The sequence below is a fragment of the Triticum urartu genome, chromosome 6A (assembly GCF_056163025.1).
Source record: "Triticum urartu cultivar PI428250 chromosome 6A, HENAU_Tu73, whole genome shotgun sequence".
NCBI classification, from domain to species: Eukaryota; Viridiplantae; Streptophyta; class Magnoliopsida; order Poales; family Poaceae; genus Triticum; species Triticum urartu.
In genome coordinates, this window is record NC_141878.1 from 400750841 (window position 1) to 400776939 (window position 26099).

Below are 26099 nucleotides of genomic sequence, written 5' to 3' on the forward strand. Positions count from 1 at the left end.
CAATGCATGTTTGATGACGAACAGGAGATACCTTCCTCTTACGGCCTTCAAATTTTTTTCCTACGTTTAACATGCACTAATACAACTGTCATGTGAAAATTTGGTAAATTACAGGGGTCATTTGACCTTCTAAAGACATTTAAGTGATTTTCTAACCATTAATGACCGTAATTCAAATTTGAACTACATCTACATGCAACACCTAAACCAAACGGTTTGAAAAATCATATTTTTGTGTACTTGTGTGCGAGTTAAAAAAATCATCAGACGATGTAAATATCGGGTGTTGAAAAAAGAAAATGTAAAGATCTGGCAAGACAACCGGCCCCCACACGATTGGCAGTCTATCTCATGGCTCGAGGTTTGGTAGGTGAATGGCGAGGATCATTAATCAGACACGGTTCTGCATTGGAAACCGTCAACTATTATATTTACACACGGATTTTGGCTATTATGTTCACACACAGATTTGCTGCGGGAATTGTGTGTAATTCAAACTACAGTACTCATAAATTCCGGAGACCGGCGTGTGTACTGTCCCCGTCGATCTAGATTCCGGCCGCCAATAAATACTACCTTGCTGATGTCATCCCGCCTGCATTCTCATTTACATCCTCCCCTCGCGCGCCCTCTCTCTCTCTCAAATCTATGCCATGGCGCCACCGGTCTGCCCATGCGCCGATGAGGAGTCGCCCCCGCCCGAGGATGCTCACTCGATTAGCAGGAACGAGGATCCCTACGCGCCGCCTGACGAGGTTGCGCCGGACCCCCCAACTTTGGATTGGTTTTGCGGCCAGTACAATCTTTGTCTATGGAAGTCGCTGCCGGTGGCTGAGAAAGCCAGGCAAGTGGCGTTCAAGAAGGAGATGGCGGAGGAGTAAGCCAGGTACCAGGCGGCCTGTGAAGCCCGTGATGCCGCCTGGAAAAAGGAGGCGGTGGAGCTTTGGGGGCGGGTGAGGGAGTCCTGGATTAGGGGGTCTCCGGACAGCCGGACTATATCCTTTGGCCGGACTGTTGGACTATGAAGATACAAGATTGAAGACTTCGCCCCGTGTCCGGATGGGACTCTCCTTGGCGTGGAAGGAAAGCTTAGCAATACGGATATGTAGATCTCCTTCCTTGTAACCGACCCTGTGTAACCCTAGGCCCCTCCGGTGTCTATATAAACCAGAGGGTTTAGTCCGTAGGACAATGACAAGCATACCATCGGCTAGCTTCTAGGGTTTAGCCTCTACGATCTCGTGGTAGATCAACTCTTGTAATACTCATATCATCAAGATCAATCAAGTAGGAAGTAGGGTATTACCTCCATCGAGAGGGCCCGAACCTGGGTAAACATCGTGTCCCCCGCCTCCTGTTACCATCCGCCTTAGACGCATAGTTCGGGACCCCCTACCCGAGATCCGCCGCTTTTGACACCGACATTGGTGCTTTCATTGAGAGTTCCACTTTGTCGTCCCCGTAAGGCTTGATGGCTCCTTCGATCATCGGTAATGATGCAGTCCAGGGTGATGTTTTCTTCCCCAGACACATCTTCGTATTCGGCGGCTTCGCACTGCGGGCCAACTCGCTTAGCCATCTGGAGCAGATCGAGAGCTATGCCCCTGGCCATCAGGTCAGGTTTGGAAACTTAAACTACACCGCCGACATCCGCGGAGGCTTGATCTTCGACGGATTCGAGCCCATGTCAGGTGCGCTGCACAATCACGGCGAGCATGACGCAACTCTGCAGTCGGACAGTGTTCGGGAGATCACACCTACAACTACTCCGGCCCTCAATCCGGAGAAAATTGCGCCATCCGAGGACGGGGGGATAGACCCCGCCATGGAGGCCACACTCTCAGTGGCGATGGAGTCGGATACTGACTTCAACCCTCATGAGAGTCGTGTTGCCGAACCACTGGATTCATCTCCGGCCACAGACTCCGAGTCGTCTGCGTCTGTGCCTATCGAATCCGATTGGGCGCCGATCATGGAGTTCACCTCCGCGGATATCTTTTAGCACTCACCTTTCGGCGACATGCTAAATTCATTAAGGTCTCTCTCCTTGTCAGTAGATCCTTGGCCGCACTATGTCCGGCTAGAATGGGATGCAGACGACGAAGAAATTCGCTACCCACCTACCACCCACTTAGTAGCCTCTGTCGACGATTTAACTGACATGCTCGATTTCGACTCCGAAGACATCGACGGCATGGACGACGATGGAGGAGAGGAACAGGAACCAGTGCCCACAGGGCGCTGGACAGCCACTTCACCACATGACATATACATGGTGGATACACCCAAAGAAAACAATGACGAAGAACGACAGGATGCAGCGAAGAATAGCTCCCTCGAGAAGCAAGGAAGCGTTGGCATAGGCGCCGCTCAAAATCCCGCCTCGGCAAAAACAGCGATAACAGCGCAAGAGAAAATAACACTCCAGTCGACTCCAGAGGAAACGACGACCACATTGACCCAGCGGCAGAGCACGATGAAACTGCAAACGGTGAACATAGTACGGATCCGATGTCCGAACAAGGCAACGCCGAGGATAAACCTCATCAACCCCCCTCTGGGGAGGAAAACAGTCTGGACGAAGAAGCACACATCCTCCCGAAAAGGCACTTGGAACAAGAGAACCTCCGCAGAAGGCTTATTGCCACAGCGAGGAGTCTAAAGAAGTAGAAGCAAAGGCTTAAGGCCGCACAAAATACGCTCAACAGCAGGTGGAACAAAGTACTAGACAACAAAGAAAAGTATGGTGGAAGTTACCACACAAAGAGCTATCCAAAGCGCAAGCTATTACCTGAATTCGACGATGAGGCCGTAGAGCCCACACGGCCGAAAAATAAAACGGCCAACCGGCCGGATCAACCACCTTGTGGCTGCGATAGAGCGGCTAACAAGGCCGCACATAAGTCAACACACGATCTACGTGAGGACTTGCGCCAAAAATCCAGTATGACCAGATCCATCTATATATGGATCTAGGAAGCACGCTCCGGCACAAAAATAAAACTGAATACTACAACCGTCCGAACGCCATGATACATCCAAATATAGGGGTGCCGCACACCCCCTATGTTTCACCGATGAGGTGCTGGACCACGAATTTCCAGAAGGATTCAAACCAGTGAACATAGAGGCGTACGACGGGACCACAGATCCTAGGGTCTGGATTGAGGACTTTATCCTCCATATCCATATGGCTCGTGGAGACGATCTCCATGCCATCAAGTACTTGCCCCTCAAGCTTAAAGGACCAGCTCGGCACTGGCTGAAAAGCCTCCCCGAAAACTCAATTGGAAGTTGGGAGGAGCTCGAGGATGCTTTTCGGGCTAATTTTCAAGGGACCTATGTCCGACCTCCGGATGCAGACGATTTAAGTCATATAATTCAACAGCCTGGCGAGTCAGCCCGAAAGCTTTGGAACATGTTTCTCACTAAGAAGAACCAAATCGTCGACTGCCTGGACGCCAAAGCCTTAGCAGCTTTCAAGCACAGCGTCCGAGACGAATGGCTCGCCAGACACCTCATCCAAGAAAAACCGAGAACAATGGCAGCCCTGACAAGCCTCATGACCTGCTTTTGCGCGGGCGAAGATAGCTGGTTAGCCCGCAGTAGCACCAGCGACCCAAGCACATCCGAAGTCAGGGATGGCAATGGAAAACCACGATGCAGTAAAAGCAAGCGTCGAAATAAAGAAGATAGCCCAGATAATACGGCGGTAAACGCCGGATTCAGGGGCTCTCGACCAGGTCAGTGGAAAAAGCCTTTCAAAGGCAACAGAGATGGACCGTCCAGCCTAAACAAGATTCTAGACAAACTATGTCAGATTCATGGCACCCCCAATAAACTTGCAAATCACACCCACAGAGAATGCTGGGTCTTCAAGCAAGCCGGTAAGCTAAACGCCGAACATAAGGGGAGGGAGACACCAAGCAATGATGAGGACGAACCTCGCCAGCAAAGCACTGGAGGACAAAAAAATATTCCCACCAGAGGTTAAAACAGTAAACATGATCCACGTGACGAAGAGGAGAAGCAAACATGCACTCCGAGACATGCGCGCCGTAGAGCCCGTCACCCGTAAGTTCAACCCCGGTTGGCCTGCGTGATCACTTTTGATCGCAGGGATCACCCGACAAGCATTCGGCATGAAGGATTGGCTGCCTTGGTGTTAGACCCAATAATAAATGAATACCATCTCACACGAGTCCTTATGGATGGCGGCAGTGGTCTAAATCTGATATATTTGGACACAGTCTGCAAAATAGGGATAGACCTGACAAAAATCAGCCACAGTAATACTACCTTCAAGGGAGTAATACCAGGCCCAAAGGCCCGCTCCATGGGCTCTCTAATACTAGAGGTTGTATTCGGTTCATCCGACAACTACCGAAGTGAGAAGTTAGACTTCGACATTGCTCCATTCCGAAGCGGCTATCAAGCACTACTCGGAAGAACAGCTTTCGCTTGTTTTAATGCAGTACCACATTACGCTTCTCTTAAGCTTGAGATGCCTGGTCCATGTGGCACCATCACAATTAGTGAAATATTGAGCGTTCTCTATGCACGGAAGAACGTGCGGCGGCTTTAACAGCCGAGCACTAGACGGCCGCACCAACCAAAATAAATGACAGGTCGTCAAGACCGCGGACACGGTTAGACGAGTCCGGTGCATCACTAGATATACCTGAGATTGGTTTGATGGTTAAACCCTCATAGATGGTACCATGGGCTTCCCACGTATAATCAAGGCTAGTTCGGCTCAACTTGACCTATCTTGAATTTTAATGGTTTATCGAGAATAACCAATTTTTTTGGCACGACAACTTTCACCTAAGTTCTTCTCTTTTATAAATGACAATCGTGCTACACCCATCCAGGACACGGCACAATGGAGACACAGGCGCAGACGTGCAGCAGGGACCCGCTGAAAGGTTTCTTTTCAGATTAAGACCCTGCGTAAACCTTTTTTACTGTCTCTTGTTGTTCACATCCTCCGGATACTCAATACAACCGAGAAGGATGCTGGCGTTATTTGCATTTCGCCACGTCAGAATATTGCACGTACCTGGACACTCGGGGTTTATTATTAAGGGCATTGTTCAGCCCGGAATATGTTATAAAGACCGAATACCTTAGGGAGTGTTCGGCGTCGCGAGTTTGGCCTTATATGCATCAGCTCCGAATCATGTATTTGGTCAAATGTTGGGTTTTCCCGGCTCCCATGTTTTGCTACCTTACGTTCCGCTCTATCGGCTAAGGCGACATCGGGAGAACTACTGTGTTTGTGGCCTGGTTCATCCGGATGAGCACCTCAGTTGAGAAAGCCGAAAACTGACTATCATGATAAAGCGTGAGACTAGTCAACCACTCGATGACTTAGCGGAATCTTCGGGATTCCCCCGCATTAACGAAGGACCGTTTCCCGGTCATGTACGTACGCACACCGTATTCGGACGAGCGCAGAGGTACCAGGGGCTATATAGTAGTCCCACCGTCAAACTCCTATGGCTAAGTGAAAGTGTTAAGGCAATATAGTCTGATTGCCTCGTTCGCTACGCCACCACCTCTTTAATGGACCAAGACGTTGGATCAAGTGTGAATACGCGTTTTTTGCGAACACCCCCGCATTATATGCGTGGGGGCTGAAGCCGACGACTGCAAACTTTCAGGTTATATACATATATACATAAATGGCCGCACAGGAGGCATCATAATACTTTCAGGCACAAGTATAAACACAACCTTTATAATTCAATAAAAAATTGTTTTTACAATGGAAATACATGTCACTAGAACATAATATTCTTCGAGCACTGAGCCTCTATTAAACGAGCGCCTTCAAGGACTTCTTCAAAGTAGTGCTCGGCAGATACTCGGCCTACGGCCGAACTCTGGGTTGCAATAGCGGTGGCCTCCATCTCTGCCCAGTATGTTTTGACACAGGCAAGTGCCATACGTGCACCCTCTATGCACGCCGACCTCTTCATAGAGTCGATGTGTGGCACAGCACCAAAGAACTGTTGCACCAAACTAAAATAACTTTTCGGCCTTGGCCCTTCCGGCCACAGATGATCCACAACAGACCTCATGGCAAGCCCAGACAACCTATGGAGCTCGGCCCACTCGACCATTTGCTCATTCAACAGCAGCAGATGCACAGGAACATGGAACCGTGACCAGAATAGCCTTTCCACTTCACGATCTTTTTGATCCTTGAAGTACTTGGCCGCATCGGCAGCACTGGCTGCCAAATCCACGTATGAGTCTGCAGAACTCCATAGTTGATCAAGAGGGGCATACTTCAGATCTCTGAACTTCGTCCGCAACAAAAAGGGCTTCCCAGCCGCGATATCTCCAGCTTGACGCAGCTCCTCCTTCACCGCTCTAATTTTAGAGCGGGCTTCCTTGGCTGCTACCATGGCCTTCTCCAGGTCCACCGCCTTCGCCCGGCTTTCTTTTTCAAGAAGCTGGTAACGATTGGCGGCATCTTTCAACTCAACGGCCATCTTGGCTATTTTTTCCTTGCTTTGGCAATGCGCAGCCTGTTCGGCCCTCAGCTCTTTGATCGCCTTTAGAGCGACCGCATCACTATTCCTGGCTTGTTCCTTGGCTCGGGCAAGTTCCGCCCGAAGGTCTCCACGGCGGCAGCTCCATCTGCAGTCACAACAAATTAAAGATACTAGCATCATGCTCCTCTTACCATGTGTTGATCACCGGAGAAATCACATACCCCATGCCTCGTCGAGCCGCTTGTTGACAAGCACGATGTCGGCATCTGCCGCATCAAGTTGCCGCTTCAGCTCGGCAAACTCACCAGTCCGACTAGCCACAGGACCTTCAGCCACCTGCACATGAAGGCGGCCTGATTATTACCTGGGACTATGATCCTCTATTTGTCGCCGTTCTCAACGGCAACCAGAGTCTTAGGGGCTACTATCTGCATAGGGCACACCTAACGTGTGCGGTACTGTAAAAAACATACACTATTTCACGTACCTCAAAGCCTTTCAGAAGACTCATAAAAGCTTCATGCAACCCACTTTCGGCGGATGAAATCCTCTCAATCACCGTACCCATTAGTGTACGATGCGCTTCTAAGATGGCCGCTTGCTCCAGAAGATCCTTCAGTGTGTTCGATCGCACACCGGACGGTTCCGGACTCTTTCTGTTGCTCTCTTTAGGAGCCAAATACTGAGGACTTCGGGTGGCTGAAGGATTACCCTCTAGCCTTGGCGGATTAGGAGAAACCCTCTGCGACGACACTTCAGGGTCGCCCGCCTCATGAGGCGGGGTGGCATGAGGAGGTGTATCGCTCTCCATCATCTCCGGAAGAAGATCCCCCGAAGACGAACTCTGTCGAGAAGGGCTACAATCCGAACTACAAGATACATGCTTTGGTTATTGTCTTCAGAAGTAATGTAGGATATTTTTACTATTAAGTACTTTTTGTTTACTTACAGCTCGGTAGAGGGCTGATCCCCTTGCGGGCACTGTGCAGCAAGAGTACCCTCCGAGGCAGGACCCTATGGCGAAGATTTCTTCCCCCGTTTGGAAACCTTTGTTTTCGGGTCTTCAGAGGTGGTCCTCTTCCTTCCTTGGGGAGAGGGAATTTCAGATTCTTCTCCCTGGTTATCCTCCTTCACGGAGGCCCTAATTCCCCCGGTTTGGATGAATAATGAGTGAGGCCTGCTTTCAGCCTCTTTATTCCCGCCTTTATCTTCCCCTGAGGGCGCCTGATAAGGCGCCGGCTCAAGCATTCTGGCCAGTACTAGATCTGCTGAGCCTTCGGGAAGGGGGGCCGAATACCTAATCATCTTCACCTTTGTTTCCCAGTCCTGGTCAAAGAGCAACCTTTCAGAATGATGTTGTGATAAATAAATAAACAATGCGTTCGGCCACGAGATTACTTACTTGGGTATCTGGACGATTGCAGCTCAGACCCGCATCCTCGGTGGCGTCCGGACAACTTGTTTGTGGTCCGAAGAACAATTTGTACATCTCTTCGAGCGTCATGCCGAGGAAGTGCTGAATAGTTCGCGGTCCTTCCGGGTTGAACTCCCACATATGGAGGGGTCGATGTTTGCAAGGCGGGACTCACCAAACTAGCATGACTTGCATTACCGTGGCCAGGCTGACATCTCTCTTGAGGAGATCTCGGATGTGACTCTGCAATATCGGCACATCATTTACTAGCCCCCAGTCCGGCCCCTTGTTGATCCATGACATCAGTTGTGGAGGGGGGCCCGAGCGGAAGGCAGGGGCGGCTACCCACTTGGTACCCTGGGGAGCTGTGATATAAAACCACTCCCGTTGCCATAAACTAGACACCTCTGGGAAGGAACCCTCTGGCCATGGAACATCAGCGCTTTTGCTTATTGCGGCACCTCCGCATTCTGCGTGTCGCCCCCCGATCATCTTCGGCTTCACATTGAAAGTCTCGAGCCACATGCCGAAGTGGGGGCTAATGCGGAGGAAGGCCTCACACACGACGATGAACGACGAGATGTGAAGGAGGGAATCCGGGGCCAGGTCATGGAAATCCAGCCCATAATAGAACATGAGCCCCCTAACAAAGGGATACAGAGCGAGGCCTAGCCCTCGGAGGAAGTGAGAGATGAATACAATGCTCTCGCCGAGTTCGGGAGTGGGAATGACCTGCCCTCGAGCAGGCAGCCTGTGCGAGATTTCACCGGTCAAATACCTGGCCTCTCTTAGCTTCTTAATGTCTTCCTCTGTGACAGAGGAAGGCATCCACTGACCTTGAAGTTTGGATCTGGACATGGTTGAAGGTCTGAAGCGCCTGACCTGAGCCTTGGGTGTTGGAACTCGAGGCGGGGGAAGGATTCGATTGAGTACGAGAGGGAAAAAAGGATAGGCCTTGGCCTCTTTATAAAGAGGGTGAATATCAAGCGTCCTCCTCGTGGCCGTTTGGGACTTTCCTAAAATTGAGGAGTCATACCAACGGGCACAATTGGGTTACCCACGTCCGTATTGATGAGAATCCCGTAATAAGGGGGACACGATCTCTGCTTCGACAAGACGTGTCAAGAAAACTGCCTCGCGATATGTGCAGTGCTAGTTGAGAAAAACGGTTAGAATAATGACCGGGCCATGGCATGATGTCATGTTGCTAAACATGTCAGCAGATTAGATTTCTGGAAATATTATTCTCTCTATGGTGGTATGTGGAATTTGTTTTGCAAAGCCGGACACTATCCTTGTGTTCAAAATCTTATATGGAGTATTCGGAGGAAGAACCCGCCTTGCAATACCGAAAACAAATCTGCGCGCCGGACTCATCGTCATTGAAGCCTGGTTCAGGGGCTAGTGAGGGAGTCCTGGATTAGGGGGTCTCCAGACAGCCGGACTGTATCCTTTGGCCGGACTGTTGGACTATGAAGATACAAGATTGAAGACTTCGTCCCATGTCCGGATGGGACTCTCCTTGGCATGGAAGGCAAGCTTGGCAATACGGATATGTAGATCTCCTTCCTTGTAACCGACTCTGTGTAACCCTAGCCCCCTCCGGTGTCTATATAAACCGAAGGGTTTAGTTCGTAGGACAACGACAATCATACCATAGTCTAGCTTCTAGGGTTTAGCCTCTACGATCTCGTGGTAGATCAACTCTTGTAATACTCATATCATCAAGATCAATCAAGCAGGAAGTAGGGTATTACCTCCATCGAGAGGGCCCGAACCTAGGTAAACATCGTGTCCCCCACCTCCTGTTACCATCCGCCTTAGACGCACAGTTCGGGACCCCTACCCGAGTTGCGCCGGTTTTGACACTGACAGCGGGCGCGTCTTCGTGCCTAGGAGGTGTATGAAGACGGGTACTTCGTGAGGAAGGTCATAGGCGTCGGGCGCCTCGTCGCTGCATGGAGGTGGGACGATAAGCTCTAGCGTGCCACCGACGAGGAGCTTTGGTGGGCGCCCAATGAAATGGCAAGATCGGTCGCGCGCGTCCGCCAGTAAGAGGCAGATCGGTACGTCAAGCATTGTGAGGTGGAGGAGTCAGAGTACTTCCTCTGCACAGGGAAGACGTCGCGCACCAGGGAGCTGCTGGCGAGGGGCTGCCGGAATACTGGCCCCAGGAGGAATTATTAGTTTTAGTATTGTTCGTTTTCAATTTTATGCATTGTACCTAGTAGTTAAGAATCATCATGTATATGTGATGATATTATATATATATAAATATATTCTGTGATGATCTAATGAACAATATATATATATATTATGAATTCCATTTTTTATCTGTTTTTGTATACTAATTTGAATCTAGCTGTTATCATCCACAAATACAGAATGAAAAGCATATACACACACATTGAAAGAGAACATATAAGAATGGAAAATAGAGTACACACATTGAAACAGAGCAATAAATAGAGGAATACTATGATTGTTGTGAATACAAAGCTATCCACGTCGAAACAACTTTTCAACATAAAATGCGTCCATGAGACCATGACCAGCAACACTTGCCTAGGGTAGCTCTTGGCTGTGCCTAAACTTGTGCACGCGTTCGTCCAAGCGGTCGACACGCTCGCGGTACATCTGGAGCGCGATCTCGAGCTCCAAGTTGGCTATTTCATCGGAGATCACCAGCTCAAGGATGCGACGACCATGTTCCTCTACTGCGCCCAGGTGGACACTCGGGCCAAGGAGAAAGTCGAGCCTATGGACCAGCGCGTTGGCATCCAGCGGGCCGCAGACAAGGCGAACAGCAGCACCCATGCGAATGGTGTGGCGGGCGTCTGGTGCAAGTACGGCGTGGCCGGCATCTGGTGCAAGTACGGCGCTGAGGGCCTCTGCCAACTCCTGGCGAGGAATGGGGGTACTGACGGGACGTGTACCCATCTGCGACACCGTGTCGACAGCAGGCAAGCGCCGATGGATCCACTCTTGCTGTGCGGCGTGCCGCGCCTCTCGCTCTCCGGTGCTCCAGCGGTCTCGCAGTGCGGCGAGCCGCAGCCTATCGGCACGGACGCGCCTAGCTTGCTCTGCGGCGTGATACATCTCCAACGTATCTACTTTTCCAAACACTTTTTCCCTTGTTTTGGACTCTAATTTGCATGATTTGAATGGAACTAACCCAGACTGATGCTGTTTTCAGCAGAATTGCCATGGTGTTATTTTTGTGCAGAAATAAAAGTTCTCGGAATGACCTGAAACTTCACGGAGAATATTTTTGGAATATATAAAAAATACTGGTGAAAGAATCAAGGCCAGGGGGCCCACACCCTGTCCACGAGGGTGGGGGCGCTCCTACCCCCTGGCGCGCCCTCCTGCCTCATGGGCCCCCTGGTGCTCCACCGACCTCAACTCCAACTCTATATATTCATGTTCTGGGAGAGAAAAACAGACAGAAGGATTCATCATGTTTTACGATACGGAGCCGCTGCCAAGCCCTAATCTCTCTCGGGATAGCTGATCTGGAGTCCGTTCAGGGCTCCCGAGAGGGGAATCCGTCGCCATCGTCATCATCAACCTTCCTCCATCACCAATTTCATGATGCTCATCACTGTGCATGAGTAATTCCATTGTAGGCTTGCTGGACGGTGATGGGTTGGATGAGATTTATCACGTAATCTAGTTAGTTTTGTTAGGGTTTGATCCCTAGTATCCATTATGTTCTGAGATTGATGTTTCTATGACTTTGCTATGCTTAATGCTTGTCACTAGGGCCCGAGTGCCATGATTTCAGATCTGAACCTATTATGTTTTCATGAATATATGTGACTTCTTGATCCTATCTTGCAAGTCTATAGTCACCTATTATGTGTTATGATCTGTTAACCCCGAAGTGACAATAATCGGGATACTTACCGGTGATGACCGTAGTTTGAGGAGTTCATGTATTCACTAAGTGTTAATGCTTTGGTCCGGTACTCTATTACAAGGAGTCCTTAATATCCCTTAGTTTCCAATAGGACCCCGCTGCCATGGGAGGGTAGGACAAAAGATGTCATGCAAGTTCCTTTCCATAAGCACGCATGACTATATTCGGAATACATGCCTACATTACATTGATGAACTGGAGCTAATTCTGTGTCACCCTATGTTATAACTTTTGCATGAGTGTAGGATCGAAAGTATGTCTAGAGGGGGGGTGATTATACTACTTGACCAAATAAAAATCTAGTCTTTTCCCAATTTTAATTCTTGGCAGATTTTAACAACTTAGCACAAGTCAAGTAATCTACCTACACATGCAATTCTAAGAGTATAGCAGCGGAATGTAAAACAATTGCATATGAAGGTAAAGGGAGGAGTTTGGAGGGAGCAAACGCAATGTAGGCACGGAGATTTTTGGCGTGGTTCCGATAGGTGGTGCTATCGTATATCCACGTTGATGGAGACTTCAACCCACGAATGGTAACGGTTGCGCGAGTCCACGGAGGGCTCCACCCACGAAGGGTCCATGAAGAAGCAATCTTGTCTATCCCACCAAGGCCATCGCCCACGAAGGACTTACCTCACTAGGGTAGATCTCCTTGCCCGTACAAACTCCTTGGTTCAACTCCACAATCTTGACGGAGGCTCCCAAGTGACACCGAACCAATCAAGGAGACACCACTCTCCAAAAGGTAATAGACGGTGTGTTGATGATGAACTCCTTGCTCTTGTGCTTAAAATGATAGTCTCCCCAACACTCAGCTCTCTCTCATCGGATTGGATTTGGTGGAAAGAGGGTTTGAGTGGAAAGCAACTTGGGGATGGAATATCTTCACCTCAACACAAGTGTAGGTGGTTCTCTCTCAGAAAAATATATGTTGGAAGTGTAGGCATGTTCTTATCGCTCTCTCCATGAATGAAGAGTGGGTGGAGGGGTATATATAGCCTCCACACAAAATCTAACTGGTACACACAAATCACCAAACTCGGTGGGACCGAATCATGAAACTTGGTCAGACCGATTTAGTTCAAAATGTGAATGTTAGGATTTTTGGTGGGACCGACATGTCAACTCGGTGGGACCGATTCCATTAGGGTTAGGGCATAACGTAATCTCGGTGAGACCGATTACACAAATTCGGTGGGACCGATTTTGGTAATAGGCAAACAGAGAGTTGGTCAGGCAAACTCGGTGGGACTGATTTGCTCATCTCGGTTAGACCGAAATGTTACGAATGGGAAACAGAGAGTTTGCATTGCAATCTCGGTGGGACCGATCGCTCATCTCAGTTGGACCTAAACATTACGAAGGGAAACAGAGAGGTTGCAATCCCATCTCGGTGAGATCGAGATCCCTATCAGTGAGACCGAAATGACTAGGGTTTGTGGTAGTTGCTATGTCAAGTGAACTCGGTGGCGCCAGGTAGGAAATTTTGGTGGGGCCGAGTTTGACTTTTGGTTTGGGACATATGTGGATGTGAGAAAGTAGTTGAGGGTTTTGGAGCATAGCACTAAGCATTTTGAGCAAGTAACTCATTAAGCAACACCTCATCCCCTTTTAATAGTATTGGCTTTTCCTATGGACTCAATGTGATCTTGGATCACTAAAAGTAAAATGTAGAGTCTTGAGCTTGAGCCAATATGTCTTCTTAGTATTTTGAGGGGTCCAGTTTCTAATCCATGCCATGCCAAACATTGAGCTTTCCTGAAATATTTATCTTGAAATAACATTAGCTCAATGGGCTATATGTTGTTAGGAATTACCAAAACCACCCAGGGATAGTTGCACTTTCAATCTCCCCCTTTTTGGTAATTGATGACAACATATAGATCAAAGATTCGAAAAATGATAATAAGATTGAAAAACATCGTCGCTTTGAGAAGTATGTGATAAGCAAGAGCTCCCCCTAAATTTGTGCATTATTTAAAATTTTCTTTTGAATGCAAATGCACAATCCATTAGGATCATGGGTTACTCTTCCATGTCACATACATCTTGGTGGAGCGCTTAAAATGATAGAAATTAAAAGCATGCACTCATTACCAAGCAAGTGAATGATCATATATTGATATAAAAGATAGTATCATCTAAACAAGCATTAAGGTAGCAAATGATCGATCACATGATCACACAAGTATCTCACATAAGGACATAAAGTATCTCACACAATAAAAATTTCAACCAAAGGCAAAGAAGCAAAACACTCTCTCGAAGCCTATGGTCTATATATATTTCTCCCCCTTTGGCAACAAGTTACCAAAAAGTTCAAATATGCATAGTGCTATGCGTCTCTCAGGCTTGGTCTTCGGGAGGTGGTGTAGAGAGAACTCCAAGGACGAAGGCATCCGTTGATGTAGTTGGAGCTGGTGGAGTGGCTGCTAGAGGTGGTACTAAGGCTGCGGCTGCAGGTGCTGATGTTGTAGCTCTAGAATCTGTCACTGGCATGACAGCAGACCTCTGTCCTCTAGGCACTCGCTAAAATGCATCTATGGTTGCCTTGCCTGTCTTCTCTTATGCTTCCTCCTAAAGATGATCAACTACTATTTGAATCTCAGTTACCTTCAGATCAAGATCATAAAATTTAGTTTCTATGATCCTCTCCAAGCTCTCCTAGTTTTGAGTCAGGGTGTCCAAGCCCTTCTCAATCCTTAGTGTAGATTGGATCAGATATGCAAGTTGACCTTGCTTGCTCTTCGGGAAAACCTGAAATGCCTCTTCAACACTTGGCATCTTGACAGCTTTCTCAGCCTTTGCTTTGGCTCTTTTCTCCTGTGCTTGAACTGATGATGGTTCCTCCTCATTCATCACAACAGTATTATCTTCAAAATCAGGATACAGGGGTAGATGCTTCTTATCCAACAAATATGTTCTTGTGCCCATCTTGGAGTTGATGAGCTGCTGAATGTGTAGAGCATACCCACAACTTCTCTTCTGGTCAGCAGCAGTCCTCTTGATTGTCTCTACAATCAGACTCATGAACTTGAACTTCTGAGGGACATCAAAAAGCTGTAGCAGGTTGATAGAGTGCCCTCTGATCATCTTGTGATCTCCTAACTTGGGTAGCAGAGTGTGCCTTAGGATCTAGTTGATAGTAGGCAGACCAAACAACAAGAAATGTATAGATCCAAGCTTGTGAGTCTCCAAAGCTTTATCTGGGATCTCCTTGTACATGTTAGCCATAGTGTTGTGGTCCTTCTTCTTCTTGGCATACACATCCAAGTCATCTTCATGTTCTGCTGGGGCATTTATCAATTTTTCCCATTATTCAATTGTGGATTGGTACCTAGTACCTTCTGACATCCAAATGATCTTCCCATCTGGGTAAAGTGAGCAGTGGAGTAAAACTGCATGATCAGCTCATCATTCCATTTTCTGAGCTTCTGTCCAACAAACTCATCTACTCCACATGCTTTGAAGCAGTCATAAACTCCTGGGAAGTGATCTTAATTCTCTTGGATGAATTCCCAATCAACCCATCTCATGTCACACACAATGGGCTTCTTGTCAAGCAGAATAGTTTCATAAAAGTCTTGTTGTTCCTTTGTGTGAAACCTATAGTCAACTGCAGTCCTTCTCCTCACAGCATAGGGATCAGACTGTTTCCACAATCTCAGTCCTGAATCTTTCCTGATGTGCATGTTCTCAGCGACTGGATGAGCATCATTGTGGTCTGGAATCTTGGGCTTCAATTTTCTCAAAATAAGAGACTCATCATCTTCTTCAGCTTCAGGCACTTGGGCCTTGTTCTTTTCTTCAGCAAGAATACTTCTATTGTTCCTCTTGGGCTTAGGAGGCTTTTGAGCTTGAGCTTTGGGGGCAGCTTTGGGCTTTGATGTTGCAGCCCCTGACTTTATAGCATCTCCCATAAGCTTCTGAGCTTTGGATGCTGGAGCATCCTCTTCTTCTTCTTCTTCTTCATCTTCAGAGGGATCTTTCATTATGGAGGGCTTGCCAATGACTCTGGCAATGGTCTTCTTGACTCTTTCCTTCCTTTTCTTGCCTTCTCCACCTTCTTTGGGTTCAAGAGTGAACTGCATTGTTTCTTGAGTAGACGCTCTGGCCTTAGACATAGGAATTCTCTTTGTTGGAGCCTTCCTATTCATCCCTGGCTTAACTATAGCAGCTGTGCCATACTCCTTTTTTAGCACCTTCTTCTTGGAGCTTACTTCCTCCTAAGTGGCAACATAATCCTCATCCTCAAATTCCGTGGTTCTCTTCTTCCTAATCTGGTGGCCGCCTTTGGCAAGTTGCTGGGAGTGCTCCTGCTACCATCATCAGAAGTGCTCGAGGGATCTGAACCCTCACTCAGCTGCATATGTTCCTTAGACTTGTTCTGACTGTCACTCTGATCAGACATCTCTGCAAACTCACTGACAGTAGACCCTGTGAATAGATGTAGATGAGATAGAGTGGATGAGCATCACTAAGTGCAGAGTTTTTGCAAAACAAGTGACTTAAAAACTTAGTTTTAGTTCTCCATAGAAAGCATTTCGGAGCTAGCAATTTGTAAACTCGATGATACCGAAGCAGCTTTTGGAACCTAAACTAGTGAACTTGGTCAGACCGAGTCACAGTTCGGTGGCACCGATACTGCTAGGGTTTCACAGAGAATTGAACTCAGTCACACCGATTTGCAGTTTTCGGTCAGACCGAAAATTGCAAGTGCTATGGCCTAAGCCAAATCGGTGAGACCGATTTCTACAACTCGGTCGGTCCAAGATGAGTTCGGCGGAGACCTAACCCTAAATCTTCAAATCAAACTTAACCTAAAGGATGTTTTCAGTGGATAGAGTGTTTGCGTACGTGGTAAGGATCATGGCAAAAACAATGTGCTATGAATCAAAGGTAAAAGGATAGCACAAAGGTCGAACCTATACCCTAGTTCGGTGGGGGTTCGCTACGGCGACAACGGCGGAGCAGATTTCCGTTGACGGCGATGAAGACCAGCGGCGGGAGGTCGCTGGCGGCGAGGAGACGATCCCGAGAACCGAGGAGGCAGAGAAGGACACGCGCGGGGTGAAGAGTTTTGGTGAAATTTCCAAAATTCAACCCGTGAGTATATATATCCCGACCCTATGAGTGTGACCGAGTGGAACAACTCGGTGGCACCGAGATGCAGACTCGCAAGCGGTTACTGCAACTCGGTGTGAACGAAAAGTTCAAATCGGTTGCACCGAGATTGAAAACCTAGATCAACTTAGTGATCTCGGTGTGACCGAAATGGATGACTCGGTCATACCGAAACGCACAAAGAGGTTTTGGAAATTTAAGTCTATGATGAATTGGGGACTCCGAGTGCTCCTCACACAGAGTGCTTCGAATATGACTTGATCAAACTTTGTGATGTAGCATGAATAGGGTTTGAGACGAGAAAAGCATAGATAGCTAGAGGAAGTCCTTAGGCATTCTTGTCCATCCATTTGGCAAAAGAGAAAAGGCCAAACAATCAAGGCAACAAATGGATGTCCTCGAATGAGTAAAACATGCAACCAACATGCTCACACAATAAGATGGAAAATGAAATATGTGGCAAATCATGCACAATCACTCAAATTTCTTACTTCTGGCAAGACTCTTGTAAACACCTTTCTCTATAATTCCCTTCAATAAGCTATTTTCTTGCTCAAGTGTAACTTGGCTAAGAGATTCATTAGTGGAATCAAGATAACTACTAGAAGCAATAAAATTGGTTTTAGCATGATTATTGTTACTACCAGAAGAAGAATCTTTCTTGTTCTTATTGCTAGATTTAACTTGAGCCTTGTAAGTAGACAAGAGTAAACACTTGGCATTGTAAGAAGAACTTTTCTTGCGAAGATCATCATTGATTGCCTTTAAGAACTCATGCTCTTGCTCAAGGTTGAGCTTTTCAAAGCGTAGCTTCTCATGAGTCTTTAAAATTTCTCGATGATCTTCCAAGGTAGTTTCATGAGCTAACTTAAGAGTGTTTTATCTTGATTAGCATGATTAATAGCAAGTGCATCATAGTTTTCATAATTAGAGTTGTCAACAAGTAAAGCATCATCACCTAGCAAATCATCTTCATCACTATTGAAATCAACATACTCGGGGTGTGATACCTTTGGGCCTTTAGCCATGAAGCATCTTCCAATTCCTTCATTTGGTGACTCAAATATGTCGTAGGAGTTGGTTGACACAAGTGCTAGACCGGCAACACCTTCACCTTGAGTGTATTTGGAGTCGGAGTGATAACTTCTTTCGGAGTGATTGTCGGAGTCGGAGCCGGATACCCATTCACCAACATGAGCTTGATGTCTTCATTCTGTGTAGTTCCTTGATGATTTGTCCTTCCTTTCCGAATCCTTGCTTCTCCGTGATGTTCTTTGTTCATAACGGTCATCTCTACTCCTTCTCTCTCTTGGTGGTGATTCTTCTCTCCTACTCCTTCTTTTGGAAGAATCTTCTCTTCTTTTGTAGGAAGGCGTACACTCATTTGAGTAGTGTCCGGGTCTTCCACAATTGTAGCAATTACGTTCACGACTTGAAGATCTTTTGTCATTGTAGGACCTTGACTTGGAACTTCTTTCCTTGCTTCTACTCTTGTAGAACTTGTAGAAATTATTCACCATTAGGCTCAATTCTTCATTGAAGGCTTGTTTCTAACTTGATGATGTGGAAGCATCACATGAGGCTTTGTAAGCACCACTTGACTTGTTGTGGAGCTCTTCCTTATCCTTAAGTGACATCTCATGAGCAACAATTCTTCCAATGACTTCCGTTGGATTGAGATCTTTGTAATTGGGAAGCATTTGGATCAATGTGCACACGGTATCATATTTTCCATCCAAGGCTCCTAGGATCTTCTTGATGATGAATCTGTCGGTCATCTCTTCACTTCCTAAGACGGCAATCTCATTTGTGATGAGAGCAAGCCTAGAGTACATTTCAGCAACACGTTCACCATCCTTCATTTTGAACTTCTCGAGTTGACTTTGAAGCACATCCAATTTTGATTCCTTGACGGAGTCGGTACCTTCATGCATATCAATCAAAGTATCCCAAATTTCCTTTGAATTCTCAAGACAGATGATTTTGTTGAATTCTTCGGGGCACAATCCGTTGAAGAGAATATCACAAGCTTGAGCATTGTATTGCAACATCTTCAACTCTTCCGCAGTAGCTTCACGGTTCGGTTCTCTCCCATCAAAGAATTCACCTTGCAAACCAATACACACAATAGCCCAAACGGCGGGGTTATGTCCAAGAATATGCATCATCATCTTATACTTCCAACTAGCAAAATTGGTACCATCAAATTGAGGACCTCTATGGTGGTACTTTCTGTCGCTAGACGCCATACTCTCCTAGGTTGTGAAACCAAGGCTATGATCACCAAAAGCTATGGAAATCAAAGCAAATGGAGACCAAAGCTCTGATACCACTTGTAGGATTGAAAGTATTTCTAGAGGGGGGGTGATTAGACTACTTGACCAAATAAAAATCTAGCCTTTTCCCAATTTTAATTCTTGGCAGATTTTAGCAACTTAGCACAAGTCAAGTAATCTACCTACACATGCAATTCTAAGAGTATAGCAGTGGAATGTAAAACAATTACATATGAAGGTAAAGGGAGGAGTTTGGAGGGAGCAAACGCAATGTAGACACGGAGATTTTTGGCATGGTTCTGATAGATGGTGCTATCGTACATCCAAGTTGATGGAGACTTCAACCCACGAAGGGTAACGGTTGCGCGAGTCCACGGAGGGCTCCACCCACGAAGGGTCACAAAGAAGCAACCTTGTCTATCCCACCATGGCCATCGCCCACAAAGGACTTGCCTCACTAGGGTAGATCTTCACGAAGTAGGCGATCTCCTTGCCCGTACAAACTCCTTGGTTCAACTGCACAATCTTGACAGAAGCTCCCAAGTGACACCTAACCAATCTAGGAGACACCGCTCTCCAAAAGGTAATAGACGGTGTGTTGATGATGAACTCCTTGCTCTTGTGCTTCAAATGATAGTCTCCCCAACACTCAGCTCTCTCTCTCATAGGATTGGATTTGGTGGAAAGAGGGTTTGAGTGGAAGGCAACTTGGGGAAGGCTAGAGATCAAGATTTATGTGGTTGGAATGAAATATCTTGACCTCAACACAAGTGGAGGTGGTTCTCTCTCAGAAAATATACGTTGGAAGTGTAGGCATGTTCTGATGGCTCTCTCCATGAATGAAGAGTGGGAGGAGGGGTATATATAGCCTCCACACAAAATCTAACCGTTACACACAAATCACCAAACTCGGTGGGACCGAATCATAAACTTGGTCAGACCGATTTAGTTCAAAATGTGGGCGCTAGGATTTTCGGTGGGACGACATGTCAACTCGGTGGGACTGATTCCATTAGGGTTAGGGCATAACGTAATTTCGATGAGACCGATTACACAAATTCGGTGGGACCGATTTTCGTAATAGGCAAACAAAGAGTTGGTCAGGCAAACTCGGTGGGACCGATTCCCTCATCTCGGTTAGACCGAAATGTTACGAATGGGAAACAGAGCGTTTGCATTGCAATCTCGGTGGGACCGATTGCTCATCTCAGTTGGACCGAAACGTTACTAAGGGAAACAGGGAGGTTGCAAGCCCATCTTGGTGAGACCGAGATCCCTATCGGTCAGACTAAAATGACTAGGATTTGTGGCAGTGGCTATGTCAAGTGAACTCGGTGGCGCCGGGTTGGAAATTTCGGTGGGGCCGAGTTTGACTTTTGGTTTGGGACATATGTGGATGTGAGAAAGTAGTTGAGGGTTTTGGAGCATATCACTAAGCATTTTGAACAAGTAACTCATTAAGCAACACCTCATCCCCTTTTAATAGTATTGGCTTTTCCTATGGACTCAATGTGATCTTGGGTCACTAAAAGTAAAATGTAGAGTCTTGAGCTTGAGCCAACATGTCTTCTTACTATTTTGAGGGATCCACTTTCTAATCCATGCCATGCCAAACATTGAGCTTTCCTGAAATATTTATCTTGATATAGCATTAGCTCAATGGGCTATATGTTGTTAGGAATTACCAAAACCACCCAGGGATAGTTGCACTTTCAATGAAGAATCACATCCGGCATAATTATCCATCAGTGATCCACTCCCTACGAGCTTTTCACATATTGATCTTTGCTTAATTACTTTTCCGTTGCCACTGTTACAATCACTACAAAACCAATACTGTTACTTTTGCCATCATTACCGTTACTTCCATATTACTTTGCTACTAAATACTTTTCTGCAGATATTAAGTTTTCCAGGTGTGGTTGAATTGACAACTCAGCTGCTAATACTTGAAAATATTATTTGGCTCCCCTTGTGTCGAATCAATAAATTTGGGTAGAATACTCTACCCTCGAAAACTGTTGCGATCCCCTATACTTGTGGGTTATCACGGCGCGCCATCGATCATGTTGTGCGTCGAGCTGCAGCCTGTCGGCTCTGACATGCCTATCTTGATCCGCGGCGCTCAAGCTCCATGCGCCAAAGGTCCGCTCAACCCTGGCGATGACGCGCAACACAGCGTCGTCCATCGCATTGTCGGGGGGTGCCTCAGCCTCAACGGGTCGTGGGGCCTTCTCGTTTTCCTCGTCGATGAGGTTGGTGGTAGAGGCGGCACTTTGGTGGGTTGGCATGCTTGGAAAAGGTGGATGTGCTACAGGATGCGCTTGTCGCCTCCATGCGTCGCGCGCCCCCTATGCGCAATATAGCAGGGTTGCGGGAAACAGGTGAGGAAATGGCGGGAAATGGTGGCATGTTCATAAAACGCCATCAATTAATGGAAACTTAGCATCAAGCTAGCATAAGAGGTATATGATCATCAGATGAACACAGACCACACTAGGGATCCCATCGGTGATGAATTCATCAATCCCAAACGGTTGAAAACTAGCAAGCGTTTGCCCACAAGACATACGACCTATTCCATCACAAATAGGTCGGATGGATCAACTGTATGCCACGTATCGCACATTGTCAAAAAGTAACGCGGTAGACCTTCGTTAACATGTGTTCAAAAACAAGGACCTCGAGGTTAACCTAATTTAACATTGACACAACTTCCCATCTAGTCATCCATCCAATGGCTGCTCCAGCCTGAGCACACTTAACTTGCTAGTTTTCTTACATGAGCTACTGGTGGAACAACTAGTCCTTGCTGATATGAATGCCTCTTCGCATCCGTATGGAGTATCCGGATGACCGCCCGTCCCATGATGGCGAATAGATGTTGTGTAGACAAAGCATCTCACATACGTCTTATTAGAAGCAACCATCTGCGTTATTATCGGTCTTCACACACATTTCTGATTACAGTCATGTTTGCCGCATATCAGACACATCTTGTTATATTGAACCGTTTCTGTTCTCTTGCCTAATCACAAACAGTTCATCCTAGTGAACCGTATGTTGTACATCGCACACACCTTGATCGGGCTGTCCGTTTCTTTTGTGTTGCCTAATCACAAATAGTTCATCCACGTGAACTATATGCTGTGTATCGCACACGCCTCCATCTGGCTGCCCGTTTCTTTTGTGTTGCCTCATCGCAAACAGTTCATTGAACTGAACCGTATGCCCTTCATCGCACATGTAACTAAAACCTGAACTGTGTTTGATGCATCCGTCATCGCAAATGTTTTACACATTTCTAATGGTTTTCATACAACACCGTTTTGCGATCATTGCATCGCACACAGTTTCTTGAATGGTCTCTGATCGTAGTGTTGCGTTAGCAGCATCCTGCAGTAGTGCATTATGATGTAAAAACAAACTCTAAATTGCTGATGTATGAAAACTTGTATAAAGGTGTATGAATACAACATGAAATAATAATAAATATAATACAGAATAGTAGTAGTAGCGCGGGCTGCGAGAGGCGCTACTAGTAGTTACCAGTAGCATCTTTTCAGAGAAGTGCTACTACTAAGTGGATATAGCAGTAGCGTAGTTCAACCCAAGCTACTGCTAAGCTTGAGCTGTAGCGCCATACTAGTAGCGCCGCCACCCGCGCTACTAGTATGCCTAAAACCTGCGCTACTGCTAGGCTTTTCCCTAGTAGTGTGTGGTTCAAACCGATAAAGATCTTCGTTGAATATGTGGAGATCATTATGGACATCGAGGTCCCGCTATTGATTATTGATCGGAAAGTTGTCCCAATCATGTACGCATGTTCTCTAACCCGTAGGGTAACACACTTAACGTTCGGTAACGCTAGGGTAGTAATGGGATAATCATAATGGTGAGACCAAAGATAGTTCAGACTTCAGAGTCTCGTATGGGATCCGGCACATCACGAGAAGCTTCGGAATGGTCCAGAGACAAATAAAACATATATGAAAAGTATTTTTTGGCTTATCGAAGAAGTTTGAGATTTTTTGATATTGTATAGGGAAGGTTCTAAAAGGTTTCGCAATGGGGACCACCAATGTTGAGGCACGCCCCCCCCCCCCGCCCTAAAAGGAATAGGATCAAATCCTGAAGGGATAAGATCAAGATCCCTAAAAAGGAGGGATCACAACCGGTGGGGAAGGAAGGAGGAGATTTCCTCGCCCTTTGGTGTGCATCCCTTAGAGGCTTGGAGGAGGAGCCAGGCCTCCTCCCTCACACCTATAAATAGATGAGGGAGGGGCTGGCTACAACACCTAACATCCCGGTTGTTGGACGGCTCCCTCTCGCTCCATACGTCCGTCGTCCATGCAGTTTCTAGCGAAGCTTTGCTAGAGTTCCACCATAACTCCACCACCACACTGTCATGCTGCTGGCCTAGATTCCATCTACCTCGCCCTCTCCCTTGTAGGATCAACATACTTCACGGAGCCATACATGTGCATATCTCGAACGTGTCATTTGTGTTGTGCTGGATCGGATTGGATCGAGAAGATAGTACGACTATGCCAACCATGTTCATTAGAATGTTTCCACTTTCGGTCTACAAAGGCATGTAGACTTTCCCCACTCGATGCTAGAATCTAGTAGATTATATCTTGAGTTGATACGTAGGAGTTTTTTTATTTTCCATGCAACGATTCCTAACAAACATATCTTCTAGTTCCTGAACTAGCATAATATGGCACTACATAGCTAGAAGTTAATTCAACTATTGATTTATAAGGGAAGTCTCTCAAACCACTAATATGACCAAAGAAATTCCCCAAATTGTCTCTACCCATAAGATGATCCCTCACACTTAATATCATGAGAAAAGTGTTCTCCCATAGTATGCACCATTGCGAAAGTTTATATTTTTGAAGCACCTCATGATGATCGGGTGTGATAAATTCTACGTTCACATACAACGGGTGTAAGCCAAGTTTACATATGCATAAATGCTTTAGTTAACTTGACGATCCTACCATGTACAAACATGCCCGAAACACATCGAACCGAAAGGTTAAACATGAGTCATATGGATGATATGATCAACATTTTGATGTTCACCATTGAAACTAATCCATCTCACATGATGATCGGACTTGGGTTAGTGGATTTGGATCATGTATCACTAAACAACTTGAGGGATGTTGATTTAGGTGGGAGTTCATTAGTAATTTGATTAATTTGAACTAATTTTAATGAACATAGTCTAAATGTGTTTGCAAATATGTTGTAGGTCAGTGGTTCGCAAAGTAGCTCCGCTCTATTTCAATGTGTCCCTAGAGAAAGAAAAGCCGAAAGATGATGGAAGAAACTTTGCGGACTGGCTCTGTAATCCGATGATTATCCTCACTACTGCATAGAAGGCTTATGTCCTTGATGCACCACTCGGTGCGCCACCCTCTCCCGAGACGTCTATAGATATTGCGAATGTCTGGTAGACACGGGCTGATGACTACTTGATAGTTTAGTGCGCCATGTTGTACGGTTTAAGAGAAAAGGCTCCAAATATGTTTTGGGCACCACAGGGCATATGCGATGGTTGAGGAATTTAAAATGGTATTTTAGGCTCACTCCCGTGTGGAGAGGTATGATTCCTCAGAAAAATTCTTTAGCTGTAAGATGAAAGAGAGCTACTCCATTACTGAGCACTGATGTCTACTACACAACCTTCTTCTTGTAGACGTTGTTTGGCCTCCAAGTGCAGAGGTTTGTAGGATAGTAGCAAATTTCCCTCAAGTGGATGACCTAAGGTTTATCAATCCGTAGGAGGCGTAGGATGAAGATGGTCTCTCTCAAGCAACCTTGCAACCAAATAACAAAGAGTCTCTTGTGCCCCCAACACACCCAATACAATGGTAAATTGTATAGGTGCACTAGTTCGGCGAAGAGATGGTGATACAAGTCGTATATGGATAGTAGATAAAGGTATTTGTAATTTGAAATAATAAAAACAGCAAGGTAGCAAGTGATAAAAGTGAGCGTAAACGTTATTGCAATGATAGGAAATAAGGCCTAGGGTTCATACTTTCGCTAGTGTAAGTTCCCTCAACAATACTAACATAATTGGATCACATAACTATCCCTCAACATGCAACAAAGAGTCACTCCAAAGTCACTAATAGCGGAGAACGAACGAAGAGATTATGGTAGGGTACGAAACCACCTCAAAGTTATTCTTTCCAATCAATCCATTGGGCTATTCCTATAAGTGTCACAAACAGCCCTAGAGTTCGTACTAGAATAACACCTTAAGACACAAATCAACCAAAACCCTAATGTCACCTAGATACTCCATTGTCACCTCAAGTATCCGTGGGCATGATTATATGATATGCATCACACAATCTCAATTCATCTATTCAACCAACACATAGAACCTCAAAGAGTGACCCAAAGTTTCTACCGGAGAATCACGACAAAAACGTGTGCCAACCCCTATGCATAGGTTCATGGGCGGAACCCGCAAGTTGGTCACCAGAACATACATCAAGTGGCACATGGTATCCCATTGTCACCACAGATATCCACGGCAAGACATACATCAAGTGTTCTCAAGTCTTTAAAGACTCAATCCGATAAGATAACTCCAAAGGGGAAAATCAATTCATTACAAGAGAGAAGAGGGGGAGGAGAAACATAAGATCCAACTATAATAGCAAAGCTCGCGATACATCAAGATCGTATCACCTCAAGAACACGAGAGAGAGAGAGAGATCAAACACATAGCTACTGGTACATACCCTCAGCCCCGAGGGAGAACTACTCCCTCCTCGTCATGGAGAGCACCGGGATGATGAAGATGCCCACCGGAGAAGGATTGC